We start from the raw sequence: 21,394 nt of genomic DNA on the forward strand, positions 1-21,394 counted from the left end.
ATTTCATTTCAATTTAAAAGGGAAGAATGCGACTTTTCAAACAATTACGCACCATTTTATAAATATTTTTAGAACTCACATACTTCACCATATGACTGAAAATCTTGACTGCGCTAGTACCCAGGTTAAAAATCAGTCATGTCACCCACTCTTTCAGTTAATTGTAGTTTAAGAATCACAGCTGGTCCTGCAGTCCCCAAAACAACAGGGTTTAAACTCAGTTTCTGTTGAGCTCCGATTGCTAAGAGCATCTAAAGGCATTTAAAAATATACTACGTGAAAAGCTATTATGCCCCATTTACTGAGCACGGCCTTAAAGTACACCTGAGGAAGAAATCAAATACGCAGAGATGATAAGCATGAAAAAGCCCTGATGCAGTCAGTGACATGGAAATACACTCTCACTGTCACCGTCCCCGTTGTAAATTAATAATCAAAGGATGTGGAAACAATATCCCCTGAAAACTCCTGCCCTCGCCTGCGGCTCCCAGGAGAGGAGCAGTGCAGGCTGGTCCCCCTGCCTCTCTTCACAGGTGTATCTGTCCTTGAGGGAGTAGGGGGTCAGCGGGGAGCATTTCAGAGCAGGAGTTGCCTGCCTCTGCCCGTTCTTTGTTGGGTCATCGGGTTCAAGATTGTGAGTACAATTAAGAAAAAGAAGTAAAAAAACTACGTTAGCAGATTAAATGTGGCCAATAGCGCCAACGCCGGCAATGGATATTCAGGAACTTTCTTATACCCAAGCTAAATTTCCACTATTCAATAACAGAAATACAACATGACTCAACAGGAGTTTCCTTTCCGTGCACATATCTTGTCACAAAAATGTGTTTTGTATACACTTGCTGATAAAATTGCATGTGTGTTGGCAAGCCCGGCTCCAGGAATTTTATTTGGGTAGGCCAAGGGTGCTTTCGGGTGGGCCAATGCGGGCCTGATTTGTCGCTTATATGTCTAGCCAGGCCTGCTTCCGGGCCCTCTTATCTCTTCTTAGTCTTGCAAGGCCCAGTAAAATGCAAATCTCTTTCTAAATGTTATCACTCTCAAAAAGAGGTTTTTTTCCATATAATGTCCCTTTAATGAGAAGAGGAAGTTTCTGAGGTGGGAGTATCAGGCAAGTGAGACTACTCAGCCTTCCTCGTTGCCAGCCTTCAGCAAGAATCCCTCTTCATTAATACCTCCACCTGACCCCGGACTCTGCAGCGCAGTCCCGTACAGGCTTGATTATCCACTTTTCTATAACCCCTCTCCAGTGCACCTTATCTCATAGCTGACCTTGGGCCCCTGCCACCATCCGGGTCCACTTTCATTGTTCCCGAAAAAAAACATTAGTAAAATCACCTTCAAACTTGAAACATTAAATATAGCAGTAAATGTAATTAGCATGTACTTTAAAGTATGTTCCACAGTTGCCCTAATGACCCGACTGTTAATTAAATAAACAAAAACAGAAAGCCCATTACAGGGCGGGCTTTAGTGCTGGTGCAAAAGTCTTTTTTGGCGCCCCACCAATGACCTCTTTCTCCGCAGATACCTTAACTACCACCCTCCAACAGTGCACTTCATCTCTCCGTATCCCCCCACCACATGACCTCCTCCTCGGATTGCCTCACTGCCACCCTCTGACAATGCCCCTCATCTCTCCATAGCCCGTCCCCCTATTGTCTTCCTTCTTGGATTCCCTCACTCCCACCCTCCGCCAGTGCCCCTCATCTCTCCGTAGCCCCTACCCCTTATGACCTCCTCCTCGGATTGCCTCACTGCCACCCTCTGACAATGCCCCTCATCTCTCCATAGCCCATCCCCCTATTGTCTTCCTTCTCGGATTCCCTCACTCCCACCCTCCGCCAGTGCCCCTCATCTCTCCGTAGCCCCTCCCCCTTATGACCTCCACCTCGGATTCTCTCACTGTATCCCTCCGCCAGTGCCCCTGATCTCTCCATAGCCCCTCCCCCTTCCCCATATGACCTCCTCCTCGGATTCCCTCACTGCCACCCTCCACCAGCGCCCCTCATCTCTCCGTAGCCCCCCACCCCATGACCGCCTCCTCGGATTCCCTCACTGCCACCCTCATCTCTCCATAGCCCCCTAACCCCATGGCCTCCTCCTCGGATTCCCTCACTGCCACCCTCCACTAGAGCCCCTCATCTCTCTGTAGCTCCCCCACCCCATGACCTCCTCCTCGGATTCTCTCTTTGCCACCCTCCAACAATGCCCCTCATCTCTCCGTAGCCCCTCCCCCTCATGACCTCTTCCTCAGACTCCCTCACTGCCACTCTCCTCCAGTGCCCCTCATCTCTCCAAAGCCCCCCCCCCCGCCATTACCTCCTCCTTGGATTCCCTCAATGCCACCCCGCACCAGTGCCCCTCATCTCTCCGTAGCCCCTCTCTTATATGCATTTTATGTGTTGTATAGCGTTACTCATATCAGTGAAGGGTGTCACTGTACTTTACATCATGTACACATTATACAAAGACAAAAAATCAGTCTACAGGGAATGTCACATAAATTAATGAGGATTACAAGGTGTAGGAATCACATGTCATCCATGCTGGTGAGCAATATATTTTAAGAGGGTTTGGTTTGGAGAAGCACAAACTCAGGGTTTAAAGAGTACTCCAGTGGTTTACTGATAAACATGTATATTTTTCCGAACAAACTCCTTTTAGCAACATTAGAATAATGAAAGACCGGGGACGTTCTAACTATATCACAACACAAAAAAGTTTGTATGCAGCTCTTTGATGACAGTTCAGAGGTCACTGTCCTATTTTAGGATTGTAACTTCTGAACTGCAAGTAAAACAAGGATCTCTGTGACAAAGGCAGTAACCCACTGAGATATCCACATAAAATACAGTATCTCTGCATTGAAAAACTACCAACAGACAATTGACTGCTCTCCAGCAGGATCATAAATCACCAGTTACCTGAACATTTATTATTGTTGTACATCGGTGGCAGATTCACTGCGAGGGCCAAGACTCATGTTTGGGTGGGCCTGGCCCACAAGGCCCACCCGCTAGAACCAGGCCTGTCTGTTGGCTACGTGGAAACTTAAACAAACTATGGTACATCCACAGGGTGTGGTAGTTCTATCAAATAGTTACCCTCGGCTGGATATACTCCTCTTTAGGTAATTAGCTAATTTTGTCCCCTAAAAGTTAATTTATTTCGTTCTAAATTACAAATAAAAATCAAGTACTGACAAAGCCAGCATGTCGTCCTTTTATAAATGAGTGAGCTACTTCCTTAATGTGTATGGTCGTGTGAATTGTGTGAGTAGGCGGTTCAAAATGAGTCAATGGTTGGATGAATGGATGAATGAGTGAGTAGCTGAGTGTATGAATGAATGTATGGATGACTGAGTAAATTAATGCATGATTGTAAGGCTAGTTAAATGGGTTAGTGCATGAATGGATGACTTGCTTAGTGCATGAGTGGTTGAATGAGTGATGAATGAATGACTGCGTTCTGAGAGTCACAGGGAGAAAAAGGGGTCTCAAGAAGCAGTTGCAGAAACTCAGGAAATAGCACTCACACCCATAAAAACAATATTAAAACAAACCACGTTTGCACAACGAGGTGGATTGTCGAACAAAATAATTGTCATGCATTATTTTTGGACCTTGCATCTTTTGGTGTGGTTTCCCCTTCAATCAATCAATCAATCAGTACATTTATAGAGCGCACTACATACCCGCGAGGGGTCTCAAGGCGCTGTTGGGGTGGAAGGGTAGGAGCTGATACAGCTCGAAGAGCCAGGTCTTGAGAAGTCTCCTGAAGGCTAGTAGGTCCTGAGTCTGTCGCAGGTGGAAGGGGAGTGTGTTCCAGGTCCTGGCAGTGAGGTGGGAGAACGATCTGCGCCCGATTGTTGTTCTTCGGATGCAGGGGATGGCGTTGAGGGCGAGGTTGGCAGAGCGGAGCTGGCGGTTCGGGGTGTAGAAGGTGAGACGTCTGTTGAGGTATGTTGGTTCCGTGTTGTGAAGTGCCTTGTGAGCGTGGGTGAGGAGCTTGAAGGTGATCCTCTGGTTGACGGGGAGCCAGTGCAGGTCTCTCAGGTGGGATGTGATGTGGCTGTGGCAGTGTATGTCAAGGATGAGTCGAGCAGAGGCATTCTGTATCTGTTGTAGTCGTTTCAGGAGTTTGGTTGATGCTCCTGCGTGGAGGGCGTAGCCGTACTCCAGTCTGCTTCTGACGAGGGCCTGGATGACCGTCCTTCTGGTCTCGGTGGGGATCCATCTGTAGATCTTGCGGAGCATGTGGAGGGTGTTGAAGCAGGAGGATGAGACGGCGTTGACCTGCTTGGTCATGGAGAGCGATGCGTCGACGATGAACCCCAGGTTGCGTGCGTGGTCGTTGGGTGTTGGTGCAGTTCCTAGTGTTGTCGGCCACCAGGAGTCGTCCCAGGCGGAGGGGGTGGAGCCGAGGATGAGGACCTCCGTCTAGTCCGAGTTCAGTTTCAGATGGCTGTTGTTCATCCATTTGGCAATGGCTTTCATGCCTTCGTGGAGGTTGGTTCTGGTGGTGGAGGGGTCCTTGGTGAGGGAGAGGATCAGCTGGGTATCGTCGGCATAGGAGATGATGTTGAGGACGAGGATGTTGGCGAGCGGTGCCATGTAGACGTTGAAGAGGGTTGGGCTGAGGGATGATCCTTGGGGTATGCCACAGATGATCTCGGTGGCTTGGGATCGGAATGGCGGGAGGCGGATGCTCTGGGTTCTGCCGGAGAGGATGGAGGTGGTCCAGTCCAGGGCTTTGTCGCGGATTCCTGCGTTGTGGAGGCGTGTGTGTAGGATGTGGTGGCAGACGGTGTCGAAGGCAGATGAGAGGTCCAGGAGGATGAGGGCTGCGGTTTCTCCGTTGTCCAGGATGGCTCTGATGTCGTCGGTGGCGGCGATGAGGGCAGTTTCGGTGCTGTGGTTTTTGCGGAATCCGGCTGGGGATGGGTCCAGGATGTTGTCTTCCTCGAGGTAGTGGGTTAGTTGTTTGTTGACGATCTTATCGATGACCTTTGCCGGGAACGGGAGCAGGGAGATGGGCAGGAAGTTCTTGAGGACTCTCGGGTTCGCCTTGGGTTTTTTGAGCAGGGCGTTGATCTCGGCGTGCTTCCAGCTCTCCGGGAAGGTGGCGGTCTCGAAGGAGGTGTTTATGATCTTGTGGAGATGGGGCGCGATGGTGGGGCTGGCTTTTTGAAGATGTGGTGTGGGCATGGGTCTGATGGAGAGCCAGCCAGAGTGGATGGTGTTCATGGTTTGATGGTGTCATTCACGTGGATCCAGGCAAGCAGGGTGTTGGTGCGGGTGGTGGACGGTAATTCTGAGGTGTCGTTGGCTGCCTGGGAGGTCTGGTTGTTGAAGCTGTTGTGGATGTCAGTGATCTTTCGATGGAAGAAGGTGGCTAGGGAGTCACACAGGTCTTGTGATGGTGGAATGTCGTTGGTGTTTGAGCCGGGGTTGGAGAGTTCTTTCATGATGTTGAAGAGCTCTTTGCTGTTGTGTGCGTTGTTGTCGAGACGGTCCTTGAAGGAGGCCCTTTTGGAGGTTCGGATGAGGTGATGGTGTCTGCAGATGGTGCTCTTGTGGACTGCATAGTTGTCTGGGGTCTGGTGCCACTTGTTCTCGAGCTTTCGGCAGATTTGTTTGGAGGCTTGGAGTTCGGCGGTGAACCAGATGGCCTTTCTGTCGGAGCCTCTGTTGGAGGGTTTCTTGATCGGGGCGAGCGTGTTGGCGCAGTCGTAGATCCATTGTCTGAGGTTGCGGGCAGCGGTGTCGGTGGGGTCCGTTGGCGGGCTTCGAGCGAGAGTGGATATTAACTGGTGATTGGTGACTTTTCTGCAGCTGCGGCAGGGAGCCTGCTGAGTGTGGTGGTGCCTGGAGGGTTTCTGGAAGCCGAAGTGGATGCAGCCGTGATCAGACCAGTGGAGTTCGGTGGTGTGCCTGACGGTGATGTGGTTGCTTGCTGAGAAGATGGCGTCCAGCGTGTGTCCAGCAGAGTAGGTGGGTGTCGTGACGAGCTGTCTGAGTCCGAGGTTGGCGAGGTTGTCGATCAGGGTAGTGGAGTTGCTGTCGTTGTTGTTCTCGAGATGGCAGTTGAGGTCTCCGAGGAGGATGTAGTCTGTGGAGGCGTGGGCGTACGTGCTGACGAGGTAGGCGATGGAGTCGCTGAACTGTGGCCGGGGTCCGGGGGCTCTGCAGATGAGTGTTCCTCTGAGGGTGGTGTTGGCATTGACGTGGATCTGGAAGTGCAGGTGTACCGTGGGTGCTGGTCGAGATCCTGAGGGTGTTCTTGTGAATGATGGCGATTCCTCCTCCAACTCCGTTGGTACAGTCTCTGTGTGTAATCTTGTAGCCTCCCGGAATGGCTATGGCGACGTCGGGGGCCGAGGAGGCATTCATCCAGGTTGGGGAGGATGTGTCGAGCAGGTCCCAGAGTTCGACGGCGTGTTTGCGTACGGAGCGCGTGTTAAGTAGTATGCATCTGAGGTGGTTGCGTCCTGCCTCGGTGGGTTGTTTGGCTTCTGACCTCCTGTTTTTTACTGTGTGCTGATTTTCGTTTTTGCTGACTTTACTACTCTGGGCACTTGACCACTGCAGACCAGTGCTCAAGTGAAAGTGCTCTGTGTCTAAAACCTTATGGTAATTGGTTTCTCCATGATTGGCATATTTGATTTACTAGTAAGTCTGTAGTACAGTGCACCACGTGTGCCCCGTGGCCAGTAACTTGAATGCTACTGGTGGGCTAGCCACACTCATTGTGCCATCCACATGAGTAGCCTCACAAACCTGTCTCAGGCCTGCCATCGCAGCGCCTGTGTGTGCAGTTTTAAAATGCCATTACTACCAGGAGAGTGCAGTTACCAGGCCCAGACCTTCCCTTTTATTACATGTGAGGCACCCCTAATGTAGGCCCTCTGTAGCCGCCTGGGCAGGGTGCAGTATATTACAGAGGTAGGACATGTACTTGTGAGTTTACATGTCCTCGTAGTGAAAAACCGCTAAACTCGGTTTTCATTACAGCAAGGTCTATCTCTCCCATAGGTTAGCATTGGAGCTGCCTGGTAACATCTTACAAGTGTATCTTCCAAATGGGAATAGAAAATTCTGGTGTCTCTTGACCCACAATTTAAAAACACATCTTTAAGTGAAGGTGGTTTTTAGATTGTAGGTCTGAAAAAGAGACACTTTCAGAAAGTTGGCATTTTCTTACTTAAACATTCTGTGCCTCCGCCTGCTCCTAGAACACATGTCTGGGCTGGATGACAGTTGGGCTTTGTGAATTCCCTCTAGACAGTAACACACAGAGAAAGCGGCTGATAAGAATTTCTGAGCAAGAGAGGTGGGAGGAGCTGAATCTCACACCTGAATAGGGATGTGCCTGTCCCCACACAAAAAAGTCTCCATCCCGCGTAGTGAGTCTGTAGCCAGGGCTAGGAAGGGCAGGGTCTGGTGCACTAAAAAGATCTTTATTTGAAGTCTCGCTACTTCAAAGGTTAGTATAGGTAAAAGTACTGGACCTCTGACACCATATCGAAAGAACACTTCTGGACTGAGAACATTCTGCCAGAAAGAAGAGCTGTCGGGCTGTCAGGAGGGACGGCCACTTTCCTGTTTGCTTGGTTGTGTTGGCCTACTGTCTGCTGCTTCTGTCTCAGGAGTAAGAGGACTGGACTTTGCTCGCTACATCCTGCTTGCTAAAGTTTCTCCAAGGGTTTGAGTGCAGCTTGCCTCCTGTTGGAAGTCTCAGGGCCATCAAACACGTCAACTATAGTGCCTGGGCTCATACGATGAGAGCCCTACTTGCCAAGTGGTGCCAATTCCAGTTCCTGCGCCCTTGGAAGTGAGTTTCCGTGCTACAAGAAGAAACCGACGCAGAGCAACTCCGGATCCAATGCCTATCTGCAATTCTGAAGCCGTGCCGCTGCCTGCACCGAAACCATGGTTCCCGCTCGATGCCACAACTGCGACTTACAACGCAGGCTCGATGATGCCACATCACCTCAGAAGAATCGCAACTGAGTGCCAAACACAATGCCACCAATGTCCGTGACACACCGCTCTGACTCCGACGCCGCAGCTGTGGCCCAGTGGTTCGACCTTGATGCAGCAAAACGAGACCTCGTGGCTTGACCACCAACTTCATCATCAATACCGTACAGCAGTAAGAAACCGAGGCATAGCACCTGCAACCGACGCATCACCTCCCCTGCTCCTCGCATTGTCCATGGGCGTTAGTGGCTCAATGACCCTGCACCGCCTCCAGGAACCAACGCCTCACTTGCAACAGTGATGCCTCACCACCTTTGCACAACGCACTATCCCCGAGCGCCAACGTGTCAATGATCTTGCCCAGCAGGAAGGAACTGACGCATCACTAGCTTTCGCTCCACCTCACCTCCCCTGCACCTCGCATCATCATTGAGTTTTGACATACCCAAGGTACTCTGATGGGGTGTGCCTGACTCCTGTATATAGCCCGCATTCCCTCACAGTTGGACTGAACTTAAGGGTTTGTCCTGGTCAAGCGCGACCCGATAGCCCAAGTCGGTGCTATTGTTTCTTATGAACGAGAACTTTGCTTCCTACTGAAAATGTCATAACTTGATTTGTGTGTGTTGAATTTTTGTCGTTTTGGTCTTGTTTACTCAGATAAATATTGGCTATTTTTTAAACTGGTGGGGAGTAATTTTGTGAAGTTTTCACTGTGTTACTGGGTGTGTGTGTACAAATACTTTACACACTGCCGGCACAATTACATTAAGAAAAATACTTTTCACACCCAGAGGGGTCACTGTTGGACCCCCACTATATCTGGGGGGTCAGGGTATTCCTACACTGCCCCCTTTTCTTTATTTTTTACTTTTTTGTGGGACTCGGCTTCAGGCTGAGTTCCAAGATGGCTGCCAAAACTTCCTGGTTGAAGTGCTGGCAGCCAATCAAATTGTAGGATCGGGGAGTCCACTGCAGAGACTCGCGCCTCCAGATATCTATATTTTTTTAACTTAAATATCTCTGAAACTACTGAAATGATTTACAATCATTCACAAAAGCACGCTTTCTTGTCCAACATCTAGTTTTCTGCATTCAGTAGATCGGGCTGTAGCCGTGTTCAAAAAATGAGGGAAGAGTACTTGTTCAACTGCAGACCATTTTCAACATCTTTCAGTGAGTCTTTTAGTATGGATGGTTCTAAACTTAGCAGTTTCATGCTGATTCTGCACTTAGCAAGCAACGGTATCAGGGGAGCAGCCCTTTCAAAAGGGGATGTACCAAGTAGGCATACACTGGATGATTTAACAAAGGACAGATCTGGCAATACAGATGCCCAGTACAATTTGTCGAGATTCCCACATTAAGTGAAAGAAAGGTACCATACCTAGGATAACTGTTGTGCCTGTTATCAATTATATGACTTAGAACAGGAGTTATATAAGAGCAGTGAAGTACATAAAATTGAGGGTGATTGAACCAGACATTACTAGAAGACACAACTGTCAACATACATGCTGAAGTCCATTCTTTCACTGTTATACAGGAGCCACAATCAAACTCTCGCTGTATTCTCACAGTCAACGGCATCCAAGGCATAACTTACCTAATGGTGCTATGCAGCTGTGAGGCTTTTTATTGCACACAACTATGTAGCACATAATGTAGAATTGGGGTAGATGCCACAGGCTCCTCAGGAAATGAAGACCAGGATGGATTCTTTGAAGTGAGGAAATGGGGAGTAGCATATGGTGTGGTTATGAGAACTCAGGGTGTAATACACTACCAACCCTTCTTGGACCACTCAGGTTTTGTTTGTCAAAGCTTAGCTCACCCTGGGTTGCTGTGGCTCGAAGCAATTGAAGAAGAAAGAAACACAACTCTCAAGAAAACTGACACCAATTTATAAAAACATACAGTATTTTAATGAATTGATGAGCACCAAATTGAAAAAGATTCACCAGAGGGTTCCAGAGATATAGATTTTAAAAGCCATGAACAGGCATTGTCAAATTCAATGAATTTGACACCAAAACGTTTTAAAGAAACTTTGGTCAAAGTGGAATGCAGCTACTTAGAGTTACTTTGGGTGACCAACTAAAGCAGGGAGCCAGAACAGTTACCTCGAAATAAAAAGCAGCTTTCAGTCCAGTTCCAGTATCAGTGTCCCCTTGCTATTGACTTCTATGGCGCGGTCCTGATGCAAGGGATACAGGTGCTGAAGATGCTGTGTGTTTGACGGTGGGCTACCAGGGGCCACTCCTAGGTCCACAGTCCAGGCAGGTGACTTTGACCAGAAGGGTCGACATCCCTCGAAGTCCTCTTTGGCCCAGCAAAAGTCCAGTTGCCACTGAACAACTGGTCACCGGGCACAACGAACTGAGCGGTTTCCTTCTTTTTACGATAATTCTCCTTCTGGACGACTAAACTACACTCCAACTTGGTTGTAACTTTGAGCATCAGTTCTCTGGCCCCTGGGCTGCACTGTGATGAAGAGAGATGATCCGGTAATCTGGGCTACCGACTCGCCCAGTAAGGCTCCTTCAGCTTTTGTGGCCATATGCCGCAAACAAGAAGTCAGCCAATTGAATCTTGGAGTCTTTGCTGCTGGATGGGCTCAGGGGAAGACCTTTCCACCAGCAGATCACAGCCGGCACAGTCCTTTCCTTCTCTAGCCAAAGAAGCAGCAGGTGTAGTGCAACTTCGGTGCAGCCTCTTTTTTGCAAGTTCCAGGGTCAGCAGAGCAGTCCTTCTTTGGTCCTCTTCTCCAGCTCAAGTGGGATCTGAGTAGTCGGTGCCAAGGCTGACATTTTAGTGTCCGTAGGGGAGGTCGCAGTCACTAGCCAATGGGCTACTTGGATCCCTTGTGCCTGATGACAACTTTCTGTGCAGTGCATCTAGCTATCCCAGAGTGCTTTATTCTGCCCACTCCCAAGATGGCTGAAACTCTCTATTGGTGTGTGGAGATTGGTAGCCCGCCCTAGAGGTGTGGCTACCTAGGGCTTGCATGCTCCTGAAAAAAAGGTTTGGCCAGTGTTTCCCCCTTCTCTGTCCCTGATGCCAAACCGTCTACCCAGAAAAAAAGAGCTGCCTCTCTTGAGTGTGAATACCATGTTCCGTTCAAAGGTGGCTTCTCCTTTGAAGCTCGCCTTTTGGGCTAACATTCCATGTGACTTCCTTCCAGGAGGAGGTAACACCTTCTACCGCGGCATGCCTCTACTGTTACCTGTCATAGGAGCTCTTGGCATGTCTCCCCAGGTGGGCAAAAGGCTGTCTAGTGGTCAGCTTAAGCAAACGGCCGCTGGAAAACCTAGGCAACAGAGTGGCAACTTTCTAAAAGTTGATGTAACAATAAGATACATTAATTTTGACTTGTGCATTAAGTCAGACTTAATGTAACAAGTTGTTTTATACCTTTGGTAGTCCTATTCAGAAGTTAGCACAGCTGAGCTGTCAACGTGTAACTCTGTACTCACCAATGGGGCTAACAGTAAGAACAACAATTGCAGGTTTTTACTTTCAGAACATGTTAAACACATGCTCTATTTTTTTTTTTTTTTTTTTTTTTTTTTTTTAAAACCTTTATTTGTGCATAGTAAAAGAACAAATACGGGCCTACAACCATCAGGCCGGCCACAATACGGTTGAGCACAGAGACAAACAATACATCCCCTGTGCGTCAAGGTCAAGATTAGCAACGATTCAGGATTCATACACTGGAGGGAGCCTTAACACCGGGGGAAGGAGAAGTGAAGGTTAATTTTAAGGTTTTCAAAAAAAAATTTTATCGGGAAAAAAGTCAGTAAAGGATAGAAACAAGGAGATTCGAGTCCGCAAGTCGGCTTCATACACTGGAGAGCAGCAGCATCATTAAAACAGCCATAGAAAATCTCATACAGTAAGGCGATGCAATTAGATAACAGGATCATCACAGTAGTAAATACGCACCCCCTAAAAGCCGCCCCCACTCAATCCACCCCACACCCGGACCCCGAATCGAAACAAGTATAGCGCAGAGACATGAAAGAAAGAGGCCCATAGAACTAAAAAAGAAACAGTAAATTACCCCCCCACCCTACACCAATGCGGAGGCTATGGCCTACCCCCCCCCCAGCATAGTGCCTGTCGCCCAATGAACCCGAAATATAGACGAGAGAGAAAGTAGGAATAGAGTAAAGAAACTAAGAGAAGAAAGAAGAAGGGAGGCGGGGAGGAGCCCACGTATCCTCAGGAGCGCCCGACACCACCGGCCAACCAAGCCTCCACACACTGAAACCCCACTACACCCAAAGGCGGTCGTGGGAAGATAGCATGTAACACCACGGAAATGAAGGCAGACAGATCGCGACGAGTGCGCACGACATAAGTAGACAATTCCAGTCCCAGTCCAGCCCGGCCGTGAAGCCATGATGATAGAAAGTAATCTAGCCCTGGCCCGATCGCGGGCGTACGATTAGACCCGCCCCCTCGTGAATGCCCCGCATCCCGAACAGACAAAGACAATATGGCCACTTGGGAGAAGATGGAGAAGTAGAGTCACAAAATGGCCGCCGATCATCTATTGAGGTCCCCTTGCACACCATATAAAATCCAGACCTGGCTTGTAAAGTACATGAGTTCCACATAAAAGGAGTCGTAGGCCACCGTGAACAGTTCCTCGAGGTCGCCAGGTGTAGTTCAGCTGGAAACTCCTGCGGGCCCGGTGAGGCAGGCAACAACAAAGCAGGCGGCAATGACCGGGGAAACAAAGTATCTGCCATTGAGCAGGAGAGCGATTGATCCTGAGCGCCGGGAAAGCCAAATGCAGACACCAGTGTAGCACCGTTATACCCAGTCGTTGCTTCCCCGCAGGAGGACCACAGCACTGGCAGACTCACGTCTTGTTGATCACAAACGGGGCGCTCACGGCCCGCAGCAGACAGTGTAGAGTCGAACCGCTCACTCAGCGTTTGCAAGCCGACACACAATTGCAGACGAAAGTCCCGCAGGGCAGCCAGAACGGAGCCGTATGTCAGCGGAAGCTGCGTCCCCCCAACGGCAGCAATCCGGGACGGCACTGGGGAGCTGGAGTCTGGTAGAGGGAGGGCGAAGCGGGCAGCGGGCGTGACCGGAGCATCACCCCCCAGCAGCGAGCAGGCAATCAGCGCCATGTTTTACCGTTGAACGGTACCGTGGCCAGGGGGGGGATCGTGACAAGGAGGCAATTCCCAACAGGTCTGCGCCGCAACAGGTGAAAGCCAGCAGTCTCTTCCCCTCCCTCAGGCTCTCTTTGCAGCCGACTAGACCATAGAAGAAGGGGGTCTGCAGCCTTCTACAGCGTGGTCCACAGAGCGGGGTAGGAGACCCGCCACACCGGGGCTTACCCTCTGGCTCCAGCCCATCAGATGCAGGGTACAGGAGGTGTCCGGGCGTCTCTCTCCCGGCTCTTCTGGCGACCGTGCGTGGCGTGAGGCGGGATCGGGACCTCGGGCTCAGATTTGCACCAGCGGGTCCGGTGACTGCAACGATTCCAGGGGGTCGGCCGAGGCCACAGTAGAGCAAGGGTCCAGGGCGGGGAACAAAGGCACCAAAAACTCCGGCATCCGGGCGGGCTAAGACTTCGGGAAAGCGGCGGCGCAGTCAGCGCGTCGTCGCACGCGTTGCACCTCGAAAATCGGCAAGGATAGGAATCAGGATGATAGTCCGAGGCCAAGGGCCGACGGAGCCGGGCGCTCAAGCGACTGCTCCGGTCGCCATCTTGGCTCCTCCCCCCATGCTCTATTTTTTAATATGCTGCACCCTGCCTTAGGACTCGATAGGCCTGCTGTTGGGGTGACTAACACACATTAAAAAGGGAGTTTGGGCTTTGCCATTGCTTAAGGTAGCAAAGTCAAGTTAGCAGTTTTAAACTGCTCTAACAGTCTGCAGTGGCAGGCTGGGAGTCAAGTTTTACCTCGTCCCATTCAGGGTGGCACAACAAATGCTGCAGTTTCCGAGGGGACACTCTAAATTACAGGCCCTGGGTACCCCTGGTACCATGTACTAGGGACTTAGAAGTAAGTTAGCTTATGCCATTTGGGCATAGGCCAATCAAACATGCACGTTCAAGGGTCAGGGCACTGGCAAGGAGATGTGGTTGGCAGACCTCGGTGCACTCTCAGAGTAAAGAAAAAGCAGAATCAGTCCAAAACATTGGGTGTGACCATACAAAAAAAAGCATTTACTTATATTTGGTCATTCTATTTCATATATGGGCTGCAAGTAATTCCAAATATTTCCCGAGCCTGTGGAAATGTTATACTTTTTGCAATCAAAAACAGATCCCCTAATCAATCCAAGATTTCTTCTGTGCCAGTGGGAAAAATCAATGCCTTTTGTTGCCTGTATAAATTTGAATAATCCCCAAAGGAGAACAGTCAGTGCATACAGATTTTGTACAGATAATCGCTTGGACAGGTGAACCCATTTTTCCACAGCAAGTCTGATGAGGGATGGTGTTGTTCTATTTGTGTTAGATGGAGCAACCAGTAGGCTACCAAGAAAAGACCCATTGCTTTTGAGTACAAGCAACATCAGATACTGCAGCTGCAACACCAGAGAGTAGCTTTGTATATCCAGCACTATAGTATGTACAGTTGTATACAGTTTCTTTACCCACACCAAATAAGACATCTACTCTGCTTTCTCCAACATCCATAACATCACTCTGGGATATATGCACATGCATCTCTGAAACATCTGAATGTATTTTGATAATACATTTGTATTTGTCAGGAGAAATCTGCTCAGTAACATTAAAATCAAGGTTATCTAGAAATATAGGGCTAATTTAATTCTATAGAGCATTCTATAGAGGTACTTCCAACTTTTGATTTTGAACATCTTTTTGGCATCTAATGATACCAGTTCTAGTTCTTTGCCCCTATTTGAGACCTCGACCGTTAGATTTGCTAATGAAGGTTCTATCCTGTGTTCCTCTGTACCATAAAGCCATGTTTATTACAAGTGTATCAGACTTGTGTTTATCTCCTTCAAATGGTTGTTTGCTAAATGTTTGCTAACATTTTTACTGTCCTCAATAAGGATCACTAGGTCCTATGATCCTTAATGCAATTGTTTTGCTTTAGGGATCAAATCAATCCACACCTCCCTCTTTGTTGCAGGCAGTGTTACAGTTTCTGTGGCTCAGTTAATGGCTGCCATTAGTGCAGGCTCCAGTGTACTCATATAGACCTTAAAGATTTCTGCTGGCAGCCCATTGCCTTCATTGTCTTACTTAACATTGATTCTCCATTTAACAAACACATTTCCTCAGAACTGATCTACATCTCCAAATCATACGGTTGTTGTAGAATCAGGGTAGGTAACCCAACAGCCTATCAGAGTTTGATTAGGGGGGGGATGAGGGGGGAGAAGTACAGTGTTCTAACATGCGAACAAAGATTGTTCATCCTTTTTTTGTGCAAATGAATACACCCTGTGCAGCCATTATGGAAAGGACATCAGGTGTAATAGTTCCAAACAGTTCATAAGTGTAACTAGCTTCCATCTCTTCCATCTCTCCTCCATCAGTTTTGATGTCAAAGGGTTCCTTCCTGGGCCGTTATAGGGTTTTCTCACTGTGAAATCGCTCTCTCCATATTTAACCTGATACCACCTATTTTTCCCATTGTATACATCCTTACTGCTGCCTTCATAGCATCCCAGTCAACTCTCGAGGAGCTGGTTCTGTTATTAACTTCAAGTACCATATTATGTCAGAGTAGAATTAATCCTGGAATACGCCATACTGCAAGGTTTCTATGAGATCTTGCCATGTGGGAGCCCTGGCTATAGTCCCACCCCATCATGTACAATGTCAATACAAGGGACTGACCAGAGAAAATCCTGCTCAAATACTCAGCTGTATTGATCTTATCCACAGAACTTTGAGAGAAAAGCACAAATGTTTTTCTCGAAGAAATGCTATCTGCACTTTCCTACATATATAACGTCCTGCCTTTTAAGTTGGTATTTATACCCTAATGCTACGTGACACTAAACTGACATTGGCTGGGTTAGACATTCATTCTCCTTTACAAGTCATAAGGGGCCAGACAACATTAAGCTACACAACTAATCGATAAGTAGGAGACCATGTATGGGCTTTCCTAGATAAGTTCTCGAACTCTTTGATAACTCTTTATCATCCCAACCTGAGCACTGTACAGTGCACCCAACTGTGACATCAACTGTCCTGTTCTGCTAGGAAGTATCAGGAGAGTGAATCACCACCTCCTCTTACCTACCTCTAAACTACAAACAAGCCCAATGCAAATCATAACTGAACAAAACAAGCATTTGTAATGCAATAGGTCTTGCATTTACGAGAGTTTGAGCTATTGGCATTGTAAATGACAATGCCTTTTATTTATGTGCTGTTTTTAAAAAAGATAAATAGAAGGCATTGTCATTTACAATGCCATTAGCTTAAACCCTCGCAAATGCAAGACCTATTTATTGAATTGCAAATGCATGCTATAAAAATAAAATAAGTGTTCATCACAGTTGGCCCTTTGTCGCTTGCCAGGCTAGAGTGCTTCCCACTTACTCCAATTTAGATCTCAAAACATTAATAACTGAATATATAGGTGCTCCGAGGTCATTGCCACCAGTTTGCAGCCAACTACCAAATTTGACTACAAATGCAAATGTACCTTTATGTGCACCCTGGACGTGGAAGTTTTGTTTCTCACTCATAGCTTAACACAATCTGGGCCAATGCTCTGCCTATTACAATGGTGATTTGCAGTATATTTTGATTATTATTTGCAGTTCAGCAATAATCATGTCCAAATCGGATGTCAACATATCAAGAAGAAATTGAAAAGCTGTGACCACCATAATTGAGCCCCGTGATACACAGCTGGTTCTCTACTGATGCACCTTCGGGTCCACTGGCCATCACCAACTATGTTTGAGGAACTCACTCACCTCCAGCTCGTTTGAGGTACAGCTAGCTCGGGAAAGCAGAGTCTGAATGACTAGCTCTGACTTTGCCAACAATGCAGTACCATCAGTGTAACATCACAACCGAAAACCAAGCAACGAGTTTCAGGCTGCGCCTCTACAGCAGTTTTACACAGGTGGCTTTTCCGTTAATGTACGTACAAATTGAAAATGGTCGTCGATTTGGTGAAGTTCCTAGCTAATGTGCAGGGTTCCACATCGTGAGCGGTAAAGGAGTCCCATTATCCCCTGTTGCATGTGTGATTTTGAGGAAAGAAATTACTTTTTGACTTAGGAATATGGGGTTGTAATGTAATATTTTTAAGAAACGGCAACAAGGCAGCATGGAAACATTATGGGGCATAGGGCTCAATTACGAAGCCTATGGAATCCCAAACGCGGAAAAAACATAACCCCCTTTCCCCTCTACACACGTATATGTGGTGTGGCAGCAAATTATATCAGCATGCAGATAACTGCGATCGTCTCCCGCCAATCACAGTGCATTTTCCATATGGCACCCTATAAAGAGAAATGCTCTGGACACTTAAATAAATGTCATGCATTCCAATACAGGCACCTCACCCGCATAACCCCAAAGTCTTCACTTCCATTTACAACTATTTTTTCTACAGAAAAACAAAACGTCACAAACGGCATCTGACATCTTTCAATGGCATTGGAACACAAACACTAGCCTTTCAAACACAGATAATAAACTTTCAGGATGTGCAAGCGGCAGCGTCGGTCAAATGCAGCAAATGTCTGCAGAGTCAGCCTGCTCCTCCTCGCCTCCCTCCTCTAAAACAAGCAAAAGTGAAAGCACGTTGTGCGTGTGCACATCTCCTGTCCGCAGCAAATTGCTCGGAGTCAGCCCACTCCTCCTCACCTCCCTACTCTAAAAGAAGCAAAAGTGAAAGCACGTTGTGCGCCAAAACACTGGGATGACCCCTGTAACGAGGTGACCCTGAAAATCCTTGTTGGGACTTTGGAACCTGCGCTGCTGAAGGTCGGATGACTGAGGGCGGGCACTACAGCTGAAATACAAAACCAATCGCTGTGAGCTGAGAACGCAGCAGACACTTGGCGCACACTAGACAATGTCTGAGGAGGCCACAACCATAGTAAAGACCCCAGCACGATGGGAGAGGCGCATCGAGAACTCCACTCAGCGTCCAGAGGCAGGCACAAACAGCGAGTTGGCCGGAAGAGGCAGAGAGAAGGGGCTGCTCTCTCAGGGCGGTGTGCTGCCCAAAGCAACCAGATCAGAGGAGAAGGCTTAGCCCTGGTCAGATAAGTGCCGTTGAGGCTTGCACGTCGCACAGGTGAGCGATCCGTTAGTTGAGCGCCGTGGTGCACTGCAGGAAGGCAGCAGGCAGGAAGAATCTTGAGGAAGCAGAGGAACTAGGGGGAACCCAAGCCAGCCAGGCATAAATCCTCTCCCAATAGATCACGGGACGCGTGAATATCTCTTGTCCAGCGTGCAAGCAGACAGGGAGGGAGGGAGGGAGAGAGGGAGCGACCGTGCGTGCATATCTCTTGTCCTGTAGCGTCATTTAATGGAAGCAAACGCGTGCATATGTCTTGTCCTGCATGCGCGCAGACAGGGAGGGAGGAAGGGAGGAAGAGAGGGAGCAAGGCAATAGATCACAAAACAGCTACCCGCTAATAACACTGTGGTAGGCCTACCTGCTTCCCACCCATAGCGGTCACCCTGTGAAATAGCGCTCAGTCTCTCTGTGACGGGACTCGCCGGGCACTAGCTGAAAGAGACGCCGTGAGTGTGCCCATCGGCTGTCCGGGCACAAGCTGAAAAAGACGCCGTGAGCGTGCACATCGGCTGTACATCGGCTGTCTGGGCGCAAGCTGAAAGAGACGCCGTGAGCGTGCACATCGGCTGTCTGGGCAAGTGCACATCTCCTGTACCCCTTCGGCAACCAAGTCAACGACAATAGATCTCGCCAAAGTGAGCAGTTCATGCGCTGCGACGCTAGGCGAGACCTAAAAATGTACTTTCAGTGGCTCCAAGTGACCCTCTCAGTATAAAGAAACGAGTGCAAAGCCTGCAGCTGAGACAGGAGCCCACAGTAGAGTGTCTACGTGGGGGACATTTTGCCAGGCCGCACCAGAGGGAAGCTATATTGAGCTAATAGTCCCCACTTCTCTGACTATCCTGCATATGTAATGGGAATAGAGACACCTAAGCACAGACTTTGACATGAAATGAGCATCTTATAAAAGCCAATTAGCTAGACGTCATTAAGGGCAGGCAAGAGACCTTCAAGCAAACCCGCATAGAATCATTCACCATAGAGTTGATCTGTTTAAGCCTGCAGTCCCATTTAGCGTAAAGGAGGCAGGTTGTTTTCAGTTATCACTGACATTCCAGACTTCTGCATTTGAATACCAACCTCATGGACTCGTACACATCTAGGTGCTGACTAACCTCCACTGCATGCCAAGTCTTGTGGCAAATAGAGACCACACACAGTCGTGGATCTCATGTTATGGCCCACCCTTTTTTTCCTGCTGCATTACTAGATTCCACCCATTTTTGTACCTGCTCTGGCAAGGGGAAGAAATGCAATCAGGCTTCATACACTACTCTTTATTTAGCTGTGAACAATAGCATACATTTGTAGTCCATGGAACTGCTTGCTTTAGGACCAATTGTGTGAGGTAACAGCCTTTACAACGAAGGCTGAGCCACACGTGCCGTTTCCCCACAAATATAACAACGATTACCTGAACCACGCACCTGCCTTAACCACACATATGGTTGAGGGGGGCTGGGTTTGGAGGGGTGTAGTGGGATGGGGGTCGGTTTTAGGGCTCAGGGTGGAGGAGAGGGGTCGTTTTTGGAAGGGGGCAGTGTTTTAGAGATCAGGGCGGGGGAGGGTCACGATAGTTTTAAGGGCTAGGCCGGGATTGGGGAAGGGGTCGTTTTTAGGGTGGGGGTAGGTTTTAGAGTTCAGGCCGGGGTAGTCGGGGCATTCTTTTTAAAATGGGGCAGGTTTTTAGGACTCAGGACGAGGGAAGGGGAGTGGTAGTCTCAAGGGCTGGGGCCAGGTTTGGGGGGGAGTTTTCAGGGGGTGGGTCGGTGTTAGGGCTCAGGGCAGGAGCAGTCGGGGTAGTTTTTTTAAAGGGGGACAGGGTTTTAGTCCTCAGACGTGGAAAGGGGTAGGGGTAGTTTTACGGGCAGCGCAGGTTACGTTTTAGGGCTCAAGGCAGGAAAGCTGGGGTCGGAGTATTCTTGGTAAGAGGCAGGGTTTTAGGCCTCAGGGCGGGGGAGAGGAAGGGGTCTTTTTAAAGGGGTGGAGTCGGTTTTAGGGCTCAGGGTGGGTGGTGGGGTTGGGGGATAGGATTTTAGGGCTTAGGGCGGGGAGGAGGGGTCGGGTAGCGGTCATGTACCACGCATATTCCTTTAGCAAACATGCCTTTACAACAAAATTTGTTGTAAAGGCATGTGTGGTAAATGAATGCGTGGTTAAGATGCATTCGCTGTTGGGACTGCGTTGTAGAGGCACTTGTGGTTCAGCCATGCGTGTTTCTGTCATACAACCAATTGTGTGTAATCAGAGCATAACTAAATGTAGGCATTTTTTAATTTCATGGGATCCATCCTCCTGGCAGCCTGCAGGATAACATTCCGGTCCCTGAACTATCATTCTACTAAGGGATGTCCTGTGGTAGGCGGCTGGACGAAAAAGAAAAATGCAGCAAAACCCCTGGGTTTCACCTTCTACATATTCCAGTCTCAGAGGAATAACTCCATACACTATTCATTGACCCTCTCTTGGAGACCCACCAGCTGCATCTTATTGCAGTGCGACACACTCTCAATTTCAGTTGCTTCATCACTCCCTGCAGCTCAGCCACCATCGGTTTCAGCTGTTTATCTCCTCAGTGCTCTGTAGCCGAGCCCTCCACATTCAATATCATGCCCAATACCTTCCAAAGATCTGTCCTGGGCAAGTTAAAAACAATAACCACAGCATCTATGGGGGTATCCATTGAGGCCCAATATCCACAATTGTAACCAATGCATCATTGATCAAAGGGTAAGCCACCACACAGGGTCCCCTGGACACCGTTACTTCCTCCAGTACGGCGGTTCCCCTTCAGAGAGTCAAGGTCCTAATGTAGTAGTTCAACTTGTTGATCTGCAAGAGTTTTGCTGCTTTGCCCTTGACCACAGCTGAACTGCTCCACAAGGAGTCTTCAACATCTAGGCACACACAGCGTTCAAATCCTATTGGATAGTGTAGGTTAAGTGATGCAGTTACTTCATTCAAGTGAGTCAAGCCCACAAACCTCCATTTGTCAATGTGTCCAGGGTGACACCTGGGGGAGCCACCTATAATCCGATTCATGACTTCAAATGGACATAGAATCAGGGCACACAAGAGTCTCAATCTGGCCAACTGAGGCACACCAGAAAC

General features: G+C 48.6%; 1 protein-coding gene across 2 annotated transcripts in view; it reads right to left on the bottom strand.

Moving 5' to 3' along the window:
- Positions 1 to 21,394, bottom strand: part of ATP6V1C2 (ATPase H+ transporting V1 subunit C2) — a 283,506-nt gene that overhangs the window by 220,721 nt on the left and 41,391 nt on the right. The gene's annotated exons all lie outside the window — the stretch shown is intronic.

This window comes from Triturus cristatus, chromosome 6 (assembly GCF_964204655.1).
Source record: "Triturus cristatus chromosome 6, aTriCri1.1, whole genome shotgun sequence".
In the NCBI taxonomy this organism is placed as follows: domain Eukaryota; kingdom Metazoa; phylum Chordata; class Amphibia; order Caudata; family Salamandridae; genus Triturus; species Triturus cristatus.